The sequence below is a fragment of the Gavia stellata genome, unplaced genomic scaffold (genome assembly GCF_030936135.1).
Source record: "Gavia stellata isolate bGavSte3 unplaced genomic scaffold, bGavSte3.hap2 HAP2_SCAFFOLD_102, whole genome shotgun sequence".
In the NCBI taxonomy this organism is placed as follows: Eukaryota; Metazoa; Chordata; class Aves; order Gaviiformes; family Gaviidae; genus Gavia; species Gavia stellata.
In genome coordinates, this window is record NW_026776399.1 from 192812 (window position 1) to 205293 (window position 12482).

Genomic DNA, 12482 nt, shown 5'->3' on the forward strand with positions numbered 1-12482 from the left:
CGTGTGTACCCCCCCAGCTTCTTGTGCACCCCCAGCCTACTCGCTGGCGGGGCACTGTGAAATCTGAATTTACTACCTTATGAACAAGTGCATAACTGCCACTGTGAACTGGCACCTATGCGTGTAGCTTTAATGTTCTCCACATGTTTACTACTTCCTTGCCCTCTTGAAAGCCAGAGTAAAGAGAAGATAAGTACAGTGACGTGGATTTCTTAATCTCTAATACTTGATACTTTCTACAATAGTGGGAAAAAATAGATGAAGGTACGCCAAACCGTAGAAACGGAAGACCTGAACTCTCAGCTGACAAATAGAGAAAGCTTTTCTGAACACACCGCTGCTAATTCAGCATGGCAAATCTGCAAGAAGCAGGATAGTTAGACTTCAGTTTGTGTTTGGAAGTAATAATGTATATGCAAAGAATCAGAATTCTGTTACGTACAGATTATTTATTGTGGGGTTCTTAAAGAGTAAATTGGGCGGGGAGAAAACATAGAAGACTTTAAAATCTCTAATGTGGAAAGCATATGCAATTTTGGTGTGCCATCCAATCGATCATCTCGTTGTGTCCTATCTGAAACATGTTTTAACTTCGAAGCATGTTCAATTTTATCGTACTGTTTTAACTTTTTCAGACTTCCAGCAGCACCTTTGATATTCCTCTCACTTTGTCTGGAGCAGTATTCTATGGGAAAGACTAAATTACGAAGAAAAGACACATTATTTTGTCATTGTTCAAGCAAATGTAAGTATAGCTCTCTTAACGACCATTTGTGCCACTGATTTGGGGGGGGTTTAGTTTAGAGATTGAGATTTTTCAAAGGAAAGGAAAAGTCTCGCTGAACTACCAGGTCTGATAATACTCTTCTCCTGAAGATCTTATTTAAGATTTATCTGGGTTGCTGAAAGCTTAGACATATTATTACTGGTTAAAAAAGCTTGCTCAGTGTGTGTAACAAGACAACCTTTTTGGCACAAGGAGCAAGTTGCAAATTCATAGTACAGCCCATGCAGAAAAGTGCCTTCTGGTGTCACTAAGTGTTCATTTTCTAACAAATCTAGCGATGCTAATTTGATCTCAAACGAGTTTAATGGCTATAATTTGGTTGTATCCTTCAGGTTTGAAATGCATTTTTCTATGAAGGTATGATTTTTCTTTCAAGTTGTCTTGCAAGCGTATGTGGAGGTTTTGATAGAGTGGCTGGCAGTGGATAATGCATACGGAGAAGAGTGATGTTTAAACTGTATCTTATGTATCTGTCATCAGGGAAGTTTTTTGGTGCCCTTGAAGGCTGTGAAAGCTTTTTTCCCTTTTTGTCCTTCCGACAATAGCCGAAACGAAAACTTCTCCTCTGTTGTTTACCTCTGTTGTGACACTACTTTGTTTGTGGGAAAATGAGAATGCTCTGAAGCAACTTTAGATAGCTTGCTCCTGAATTCACGCATTTATATTACTGTCATCCTTCTGATACAGAATTGTAAATACATTTTACAATCCACTTCCCTACATATTTTGTGGCATGTTCAGCATTCCCCCAATAGAAGACAGGCTCCGGGGCTGTCTCAGTGCTTCTCGCACTCAGATATATTTAAAGATGCTCCTGGCCCACACAGTTACAGCTGTTGGAACAAGTCGTTTTACCCGGGTAACGTAACTTGCTGATCTCTTGAAAAGGAATACGTGAAGGCTCAGAACTGATTTGCCTTGTTGTTTTATCAATAATTTATTCTGCATTTATTCTGCTCTTTTCCTTTGATGTCAGAGCTGTGAGTTTCATGAGACACAGCACTCCTAGAAAAGTAACTGGGGTAGTTGAGCAGGTCGTGTTTTTCAAGAGAAGGGCATGGCGTGCAGCAGTGCGAACACCTCGCGTGAGGAGGGAAGTCTGTCACGCTGCGAGAGCAACTGGTGAAGGCACAGCTTGGGATCCATGGTGGCAGTACAACAAAGCAATCTCATCTTAATTTGTTCGTTCCTTTGAATATATGTCCTTAGACAGTAAATTGTCACCTTTGTGGTACTGGGTTTGGGACTAGAGCTGTGCTGATAGCCTCTGTATCGTGTTTTTTTATCATAGGGCAGCTTGCATGATGGAAATGTCTTGCAAGGCCATGTGTTTTCTTATGAAATCAATAACTCTGTATCTGTGCTTTGACCCAGTATTACTCAAGAGCACATATTGGGGGAATGTAGAAAAGCTTGGTTGATGATGAAGGCTGCTCCTTGTAGCTGTTACTGTTTTTCATCATTGACCATGAAGAAAACTGAATTCAGAAATTCACGTATTTAGTAACTGTAAAGGTAAAGGGGTTCCAAGAACTGAGTGGACTCCAAAATAGGAAAAAAAATGTAAGTACCCAGTCTGATTCAGAGCAATGACCTATTCGTCTTACGCAGATGACGATATTAAACAGCATAAATACTTAAAAAAAATTGCTTTTTTCTGTCAGTGTTATCCTCGGATAGGAGGGCAAGACTTAGCTAATGGCCCATACTCCCTCCGCAAGATTTTCTTTTTGTAAAGAAAAGCTATCACAACAGTTGCTTCATGAAAATGGAAATATTTTTGACTATTTAAAAAAAAAGTATTGGAGAGTCATGCTGGTTTTTTGCTGTGATAACAAAAGAAGAAAGAAAGGAACGGTGAACTGTTGCTAGCGTGTACATTGTTCAGCGTATAAAAATAATCCGGGTGGTTCCCACAATTCAGGAAAGTATAGTTTTATTCTGTACCACCTGGAAAGAGAAAAAAGAGACAATAAAGAAGTTGCAGTAGTCAATGGTGTCTTGTGTACCCAAAGAGTTAAAAAAACCCAAAACAAACAAACAAACAAAAAAAGTGAAACCATGATAGATTGAAAAGAACCTGTCATGCAGCATGGAGACTTTTTTGGGATGCAGCATTGTAGCTGCTTTATTGTGGACAGAAGTGTTCTTCAACCTTTAAACCATGAGCAGTATAACTCATTCTCTAGACAAATCAGCTTTCCACATGGAGTACAGTTTGGAGATCTTAGATCAATCTCATTGCTGTCCTCTGGCTGGTTATTTTTTTTGGGGGGGGGGAGGCGGGGAAGGAGGTGCTAAATCTTTCCTAAAATGTGGCATGCAGAGGTGGATTGAGCATTACAGTCCATGGCCTTCCCACTGCCAATTAGAAAAGTAGCTGTTACTGCTTATGCTTTCTGTTTCTGTAAGTGAAAGTCCTTTTACTTACAGATAGGATCCGGTAGAGCTACACAAGGCAGCATAAGAGTACATTTCAGATTTTAAGTAAGGCACGAGGGACTCTCTATCTCCTACAAATACGCTCCATTTTTATATATATTTAACAAGACATGTATCTTCATCTCACACATTTCCTGAGAATTAATTTCTCAAAACTGTATTATTTCTGAGTAATAGATGTCTCACACCATTTCTTAATTCAAGAGGTAAATTTTTACCTCTTAATTGTATTTCTGAGCCTTTATGAAATTAAAGGCTGTAGCTCGGAGGCGGAAGTTTCTGTAATTAGCTATTTCCTAGAACCTGGATAATTATGGTGCTTATATGTTTTGCCCTTCGCTTTAACTTCAAACTTTTTTGTAGATTCTGAGTTCAGAAAGTCTCACCAGATGTAACTCGTTTGCTCCACAGGACTGAGGACAGAATCTTAATGAGCGAAGGACAAGTACAACCAGCCTGACAGTAGATGTGCTCGATGGGGACGATGTGGGACCAATGTTTCTTCCCTGTGTCTTGGTGAATAATACTTGTGACTGTAGACCTCTCACCTACCAAGCGAGCTTGCCAGAACTGACTGATCCTGTAAGTCCTCTTGATTTTTTGCGAGTTTTATATGTTTATTTTTTATGTTATTTTTATTATATATATATTTAATAGATATAAAAATGTATATAAAATCCATTATTATATTATATATATTGTAAAATGCATATATATAGTTATAAAATACATTTTATTTTTATACGTTTATTTTGCAAGCGACTGTCGTCTTTTTCTGTGGACACAGTTGAGAACTGTAACTAGAAAGGTCACGTACGCTTTATGCCACATTTTATGTGCTAAACAAAAGAAAACCGTGGTAAGAGGTATGTAGGACTAGATGGTGCAGTTCTAGCTTTGATACAGTGGCAAACTGCTTGTTTCCTACAAGGGCTGAGTCTCTCTGAAATTTGGTAAATTGTGGAATTGCTTTTCCTGATGTGTCCGTGTTTTGCTCTCGAAATACCCTGAAGAAGCACCTTTGAGAAGGGACTTGACACATTATTCCATTCAGGCTTGTTACAGACCTTAGGAGAAAGATTTTTTGGAAGAGGAAGCATTAGTCACTAGTCCCTGAAAAGATTGTGTGTTGCTACGGTCTGGTTTCAATCAAGAGGCACTAAAGAGCAATGTTTTTTCTCATGTAAATGCTTGCACTAAGTAGATCGGTTAATGCGTCAGTTAGGGTAGGGATAAAGGTCAGCGTGAGGCTCATTTCACACTGGAACATGCAGAGTGAATCACAAAAAGGGGCAGCTGAGAGCTTTATAATTTCTTGATGAAAGATGGTGCCAACTCCCCTTCCTTACAGGAGAACTGCTGCTTGGTATAATGGAGATGTGTGTCTCTGTGGTGGGTGAAGCAGAAGAATTAATTTCCTGACTGATATTGATATATGACCTTTGATTCATGTATTTCAGAATAAGAAAAGGGAGAACCAATTGAATCACTAGGTATTACCCCTCCGGATTGACATTGACATTAAGAGAACATTGAGTATTGACATTAAGATCATGACTTCCCTTGTTCATTGCAGGACACGCTCTCTGTTCTGCTTCCTCCGACCAGGAGACGGGGGAGGTTTAGGCTCTAAGTGTGGAGGTTCTTGCTATCCTCTGCCTTACTCATCCTCTCTGCCTTACTCATCCTCTCTGCCTTACTCATCCTTGCCGTCCTGTGCCTCGTAGTCTTTTGCCAACCTGCACGTTACGGTTTCCTGCTTTGTCTGGCCTCAGGGTCCCGCTGCAAATATGCTTGAGCAGGGTCACCAAGCACTGCTGCCACTGTGCTTGGTTGATTCAGATGATACTCTTAGCGAGTTTCAGAATCTCCCACAGTTGTTTTATTCATTTTAGGACCAGCCGAAATTGTGTCTAATATACAGCAGTTGATCAATTGCTTCTGCACAGGTTAACAGTACAGGCTCTGGTTTAATAACCAGTGCAATCTCAAGGAGGTAAGACAGGGCTTATTGTAATCAAGGTGTGTGATTAGTGTGCCTTCTGGATAAGGGAGGGCTGGAACAAGCTTCGGGGAGGTGGTATAAGTCTGTCTGGACCCTTTGGGAAACTTCTGGGAGAAGACTGGGTCTTGCAGGGCACGTGCACCTCCAACAGAGGTGATTTCTCTCTACTGGAGAATCACTTCCTAACAGCTGCAGCCTGATTTGTAAGGTGTAGCAAGACTGGAGCCTTGATATTCAGCTTGTAACAGCAGCAAATCAGCTGTGAAAGGGAAGGGGAGAGATGTTCCATATTTAACCTTGTTATATTGACTTACACTTCTTTTTTTGCACTTCTACATGTTGGCATTTGATAACCCTTTGTAACTGTGTTGTTTGTTTTTGACTTTGTGAATAAATGCTTTTCTTTAAATTTTGCATTAATTTGGCTTGGGCTTAGTGTCATTTTAAGGAAACTGGGCAACCACAAGTTACTGTCCAGCTGAGTATGCGGCCTCATCAGGGTTACTAGGGCACCCAAACTATGCAGGGTGACAAGAGTATGACCCCATTGTATCTGCACAGATCTGATGGAGTGCCCAGTACAGAGGCAGTGAGGCAGAAATTATTAATAACCGCTGTTTGGTCGTTACCTTGGTTTTTGTCTGGTTATCTTAAGGTATAATGCAGATCATAGAATTTTCCTGATACAGCTCTCACAGATGAAAGGAATCCAGCTCTGTATGCGTTCCTGCCCTTCGTCAGGCACATACGCTGTGCTGGGAGACAAAGCAGTGTCTGCCAAGGAGCGTGTCTAGGCTAGGAAAAATCTGACTAGTGATTTAGGTGCTGAGTTGCCAAATGTATTCGTTTAACTTCATAAGCTACAATCTGTTCAGGTGTCGGCTTTTTGTGTTTGCTTTTTGGCTTTTTTGTGTCAAACTGCACTTTGAGAAATCTGATCTATGAAATGAGAAACCGGTTCTGTTGATAAACTACCGGCTCTTTGCTGTTTATCTATTTGGAGTGCTGTAGCAATTTTGATAAACTGAAGTGGAAGAAGGATGTTTGAACTCAAAGTTTTACCTTGGTACCTCAAATCTTTACCTGACTTGTAAATGATAATTCCTTTAGAAGATATGGATGGTACCTAAAAAGATTCAGCTAGTAAATAAATGTAGTACATTTGTGCTGCAAAAAGCAGTGTGATAAAGTGCAGAGAAGCCTGAGCATCTGGACTAGCCAGGGGCTGGCAGTGGACTCCTGTGATGCTCTGATCTGACAAAGCAGCCTGGGCAGAGGACCTCGTTCAGAGATAGGTTGGAGCCTTCTGCGTGATGTGAAACGGCTGCATTGCACCACATAGACGAGACCCATCTGAGTCCGTGATGCTGTAAGACTTTAACTATGATGTCAGGTTATATAGAAGCTGATAGTAGCCAATACGCTCCTCAGAATGATTTGTCTGAAGTGACTCGCACCAGTTGTTTTGGTTTTTTTAAAGATCAAAATTTACTGCACTGTAGGTGTTGAACCTCCAGTGTGTGTAGCAAAAGGAACAGAATGCTGATTGCTGAGGGTTTTTTGATGGTAGCCACTACATAGGCCAAAGGACTATTTTTAGTCCAATACCATCTTTTTTTTTTTTAATTTGCTTTTTAATTTTTCAATGAACATGAGAAGGAATATTAATGACTCTAGAACAAAGTTGAAGTATGAATTATTCAGAAGCAGTAGCTTGAAAAAGAAGTCCTGCTTTACAGGGCAAGACGTCTACTCAGCTGACCCCTAAAGTAAAGCATTTCATGTAACTGGTAAGAATAATATTTTTGTTCAGTCTTGCGCAATTACTTACCTTTAGCTGGCATCTATCCATGAATTTACTGAGGTCAGAATCATATTTCCTTTCCAAGCTTCTTTCCCTTCGACGCTCTAAAGCAGTTGGATAGATTGGCAATGAAGAATCCGTACAGTGTGAGCTTTGTTTATGGTCTTTGGTGTGCAGAGATGGAAAAGGCTGGCAAAATTAATGGATCTCTTTGTTACCAGAGAAGCAATTTATTTTCCTGAAGAACAATATCAAGGTTTACACTATGCCCTCTGAGAGTTGGTCTGACTCATGGCAGTATTAATAATATTATTAAATCTGCTCCAGGCTGGGCACAGTGCTGTATAATTACAGTTTATACACTTGTAAAAACCTGGTTTGCAGTTCTGCCATTTGCACAGACAGTGTAAATTCCCCCGAAGCTGCAGGTCTTCCAAGCAGAGCCAAAGGTCATCTCATGGTCCTCTCTGGGTGTGCATATAGGGTGAAATGTTGTGAGAGTCCCTTCTCGGTCAGCTGGGTGCTGCCTGTAACCGACCGAGCTTTGCCACAAGGTGCGACGATCTTCATTGGTGGTTGCCTGGTTTTGTGAGTGTCACTTTTGCAGTGCCACCAATGAGCTACTGTAATTGATTGCTATCATGGCCTTACTAGGTCTAGGATCACAGCTAAGGTCATATAAACATCAGTGCCTCTGGTATCAAATGCTTGTGAGGTGCTTCTGCAGCTTTGTAGAGGAGGCAGAAACTCGTAGTTCAGAGTAAACAAACTTTGGATGTTTTTGCAGCACGTGAGCTATTCTGAATGCTTAATCCTGCGGTAGGTGAGTGGTAAGTGTGGGCTAAACTGCCTCACCGCTGCTGAAGCGCGGACACAGAGCTAAGTTAACAGCCTGTGATCTGCACCTTAGATTAGGTATTGCTTCCCTGGGCAGAAATTTGCTTGTGAAGTGCTACCTGTTGAGTCCGATTCAGTGCCCATGACAGTGATGGAGTAAACTGCTTTACAAGTTCCCAGACCAGGAGGGAAAAGAAATAAATCTACTGAGTTTTGAGTCCTCTAATAATCATTGCAAAAATTATTATCTTGCAAAAAAGTCACCAAAGCCCACGATAAGACAGCGTTCAAAGTCATTGTTCAAAGTTCTGTCTCATAATACATGTGCAAATCCTTTCACTTCATTTCCGTTAGGGGAATGCAAAGCACAGCTTCAGTATTGTCTTCCAATGAGCTAGCATAAACCTTTCAAAAATTCAAGTGTCACAAACCAAATATATTGCCTTATAACAACAGGAAAAACCATGTCCCATGTCTTTGCTAGATGAAAGGATGCATGTATGAACTCCTGTGTCTGCTAATTGCTCCGTATGCTTCTGTGTGCGTTCCCTAGTTGTCGCCATCTTACTTTCTCTCTGGGAATGAATTTACTGTTGTTAGATAAATTCCGGTTTCCAAGAAAACCTGTGGTGTTTGTTGTTTGGGTTCTTCTTTTGCTGTTGTTACATAGTTTTATATTTACCTTAGTGTTTCTGTGTCTGATCAAATCTGGTAAGTAATTTTTTTTTTCCCCATTGTCTCAGGAAGCCTTCAATAAATTAGCATTTATTATCAGGATGTGCAAGTCATCAAATGGAGTTAAAAAAAGACATCCTCGTGAATGTCTCATAACATTGGAAAGAAAATTTCTCCTCCCTCTTTCCCCTTCGGTCTGTTCCTGGCATGCTCACTTTGTGAAGGTTTTGTCCATTTCTATACTGAATTTTTTCCATCATCATGCAAAGAAGAAAAGCCAATTAGCAGTAAAATGTAGATTAGGTTTATTTAATCAGTTGCTGGACTAGTTTTGCAACAAACAGATTCATTATCAGGTTCCATGGGGTAATTATCAGTCCACATGAACACTAATATACTCCATGACACCTCAGAGGCTTTCTTTGTACCAATTCAAGATTCAACACTTTAAACACGTAGCTGCATTGTGAGACATCGCTTATTAATGCACCACTGAAGTATCTTTTTACATGAAAAGCATTTATTTTTGTACTAATTATCCTCAGTATCCTTAGGAGTTGTGTCAGCAGGGATCTGACAAAGTCTGTGGGCTCAGCTGCCCTGTTGAGCAGAGACTCAAGGAGATGGGTAGACAAAAGGCTGAAAAAGAAAAATAAAAAACTTCTGCTCAGAACAGTGTGGTCGAGGGGGGTAAAAAAAGACATTGAGGAGCAGGAAGCACCCTCAGAAGCCCTCAAGCTGTTGTTAGCAAGAAGGACCTCTTTAGTTAGATGAGTTTGGATTCAGGGGAAGAAAACTGAACTTTTAAGAGGTGGAATTGTAATCCTGCTGGTTAAAAGCCTTGCTCGATCAGTCAGGGAGCGAGTCCTCCCTGAAGAGCACTGCGTGCGTCCTGCAACACATAGTTTTGAAACTGTGGAAACTGCTGACTTTTGATGGTAAGGTGAAGTGAACGGTTTGGCTCGACTGTCACGGAAATCAAGAGTTACAGTATTTTTTTATTGCAGAGTTTAGGCCATTGTATATTCTATATTTAAAACTGAGTAGAGTCTTTTCTGATCACTTCAACAACCTTTTTTATTTTATTTTATTTTTTTTACAAGGAGAAAGGTTTTGACTACTTCATGCAAGGGACAAAAAAGTTCATTGACTTTCACATACACAAAGCAATATAAACCATCATAATCTGAAGAATTGTGGCTATACAGTAAACTCATCAAATCCTCAATATATCTTGACGGAAGGTACATCTTACTTGGAATCCAGAATCACTTGAAGAGTTTCCAGTTAGCAGTGAAAAATTGTGTTTTGCATCAGACTGATAATTATGTCAAAAATGGCAGGTGCTTTTTAAAACTCAGCTTTCATCTTTGCATTTCTTGCTGAAGCTCTAGGGGCAATCACAAGAGTTTTTCTCCAAGCCATTTCCCATTCCCTTGCAGTGTTCTAGCTCAGCATCGTACGGTGACGTACTGTAGCGGCTGCAGTAAAATAACTTTCATACCACCTTCCGTCGTGTATTGCTGTCCAGCAGTTATTTGCATTTATTGTTTGGGGAATTGGGAACTGCCCCTTTATGGTACCTTCTGGGCCCCAGCACCTATTGCAGTAGGGAGACCACGGCGTATGGAGGGAAACGGGTTATTCTCTGGGTGGGAGAAATGGATGTGCCGTAAGGGGGAACTAAGGTTACAGCAGTACAGGAAAGGCTAGTTTTATTGCGGTGGAGAAGAAAAAAGGAGTTTGGTGGAGGACTGAAGTCAGTGGCGGGGCCGCTGTTGGGAACGCAGCCCGCTTCTGTACGCAGCCAGGTTTAATCACCTCTGTACAAATGAGTTTTATGCTTATTATTGATAGCTGATTAACATTGCAGAGGATGTGCTGGTTTTTCAGTACCTCCAGGCCTGAGGATGACAACCACTTACCAATTCTTTCTGAAGTAATTTCATTGCAGTTCCTTCCTATGCGACTGTACAAATCCCAATTCCTTCCAAACAGAAAACCTGGAAATTTTCTTAAAGACACACATTAGTATAAAACCTGCTGCAAAACAAATAAACAAATCTCAGATTAATGAAACTTAGCTAACTGTACTGAAAAATGTCTGAAAGTTTTGGAAACAACGTCTCCCGATCTTAGTTATAGCAACAGCTATTAGTCAAAGAATAAAGTTCATCAAATGTTCTGGGTATTTTTTAGATTTTTTGTTGTTGTTGTTTTTCTTTTTCCTTTTTAATTTCTATTTTTTGCTGCGGGAAATACCTACCCATAGAAGACTTTTTATACAGGTATCTACTATGCAAACTAAAAGCAAACAACCTTCCCTGAGTTTTGAGAGTAACTTGCTAGTTCAGCCTGAGCTTCCATACAGATGCTAAGTAAGATTTTTGTGGCACCGAAATCCCCAGTCTTTATAATTTGGCAAATGAAGACGTTAGTCTGAGTTGAAATAAATGTGTGTGGTTAAAATCAAGTGCAATAAAGACCTTACAATGTATAAGGAAGGGGCCTTTTTTTTACCTGTCTGAAGGATAAAATTTCACAAAAAGGCAGGAATGCTTCCCCCTGATAAAGGTGATTTCTTTCTTGGCTTTTCTTGTAAGCATGACTGCTTAAATGTGCGTGGGGGTGAATTTACCCCTGCAGACAGTCAAACTGCATGCAGCTAAAAAACCAAGTTAGATTGCCAGTTTTTATTGCCAAATCAATTTTTTTTCCACTCTCCAGGCCACCCAAGACGGTCTTGAATCGCTCCACTCCATCCATTTCTGCTCTTCCAGTAAAAGGCTCCAGCACCTGCTCACAGCTGCAATGAGAGAGGATCAGCAGCTACCCCACAAGCCAGGACAGGAGTGTGCAAGTGCAGACCCGTTGTAAAACAAAGAGTGGGACTCAGAAGAAAGACTCCACTGAGAGGCCACTAACAGTCAAAAGCTCAAGAGCAGCAAAAGGCAGGACTTCTACCACCATGTACACGGGTTGAGGCAGGACACAGGGCGTACACAGACCCTTCACAGCATCTATCATCATGCAAGGGAGTTTTGATACCAACAGCTCTTGCCAGGAGCAGCATCCTCTCTTTTGTACCCAGCGGTGTTTTGCACCAAACTAAGGAGCAAAGAAAGTTGCAATCAATGTCTGAGACCAGGCCAGCTCTGAAGAAGAGGGTGATGGGAATGCCTCGTGACTGAGGGCGCTCTGAGGAATAACCATGAGAAAACACTTGCTCCAGAACCTTGTCCAAACATCTATGTGACCCTTCTTTCTGATGGGGCAGAGGAGTGACAAGAAAGGGAAAGATGCATCTGAAACCACACGCTGCCAGCAAGAGAAAGGCTTTCGGTGAAACTTAAGGCCCCAAGAGCCACCAAAGGAACGTGAGGACTTGGGAGGCCACAGAGACTCCGTTTACCCAAGGAGAGCGGGGAATGGCACAGACAGGGACAAGGAAGTGCCCCAGCTCATTCAGAGGGAAGGGAAGAAAGGTGTCCACTGCACAGGAGTGTAAAATAATAAAAATAAAAAAACCCCACAGATGCAGAGAAAGACAAAGAGGAAAAAATACGGAAGCGCATCAAGCCCTCAGAGATAAGTTAAGAGGCACGATCAGAGAGAAGCAAAATAAGCCGTGCAACAGGGCAGAGCAGCTGAAGTCTCACAGGCATGGACAAACAGAAGGAAAGTACTTTGTAAGTCCCAGAAAAAGTGTATGATGGTGGTGGTACCAGGAAATGTACAGTAGGGGAAAAAGCAAAACAAGCAATGTGACGATAACAAGGATTTACTAGAGAGCAGGAAACTTCCACCACCATTTTCCCTCCCCATTCCAGCAACTGTCCCGAGATATCTGGGCACACGTCACGCGGCCGGAGCTGTGGCTGTGTGAAGTTGTCTCCGGACACTGGACAAGGCTTTCACCTGGTCGTGCATAA

The 12482-nt window shown here is 41.2% G+C and overlaps 1 long non-coding RNA gene across 1 annotated transcript; it reads left to right on the top strand.

Annotated features, from left to right (window-relative positions):
• The first annotated feature begins 696 nt into the window (after nucleotides 1-696).
• On the top strand, nucleotides 697-11506 carry LOC132320941 (uncharacterized). Its single transcript, XR_009484619.1, has 3 exons — nucleotides 697-745; nucleotides 3641-3811; nucleotides 11278-11506. It is a non-coding gene; the product is annotated as an uncharacterized LOC132320941 (long non-coding RNA).
• Nucleotides 11507-12482: the final 976 nt, after the last annotated feature.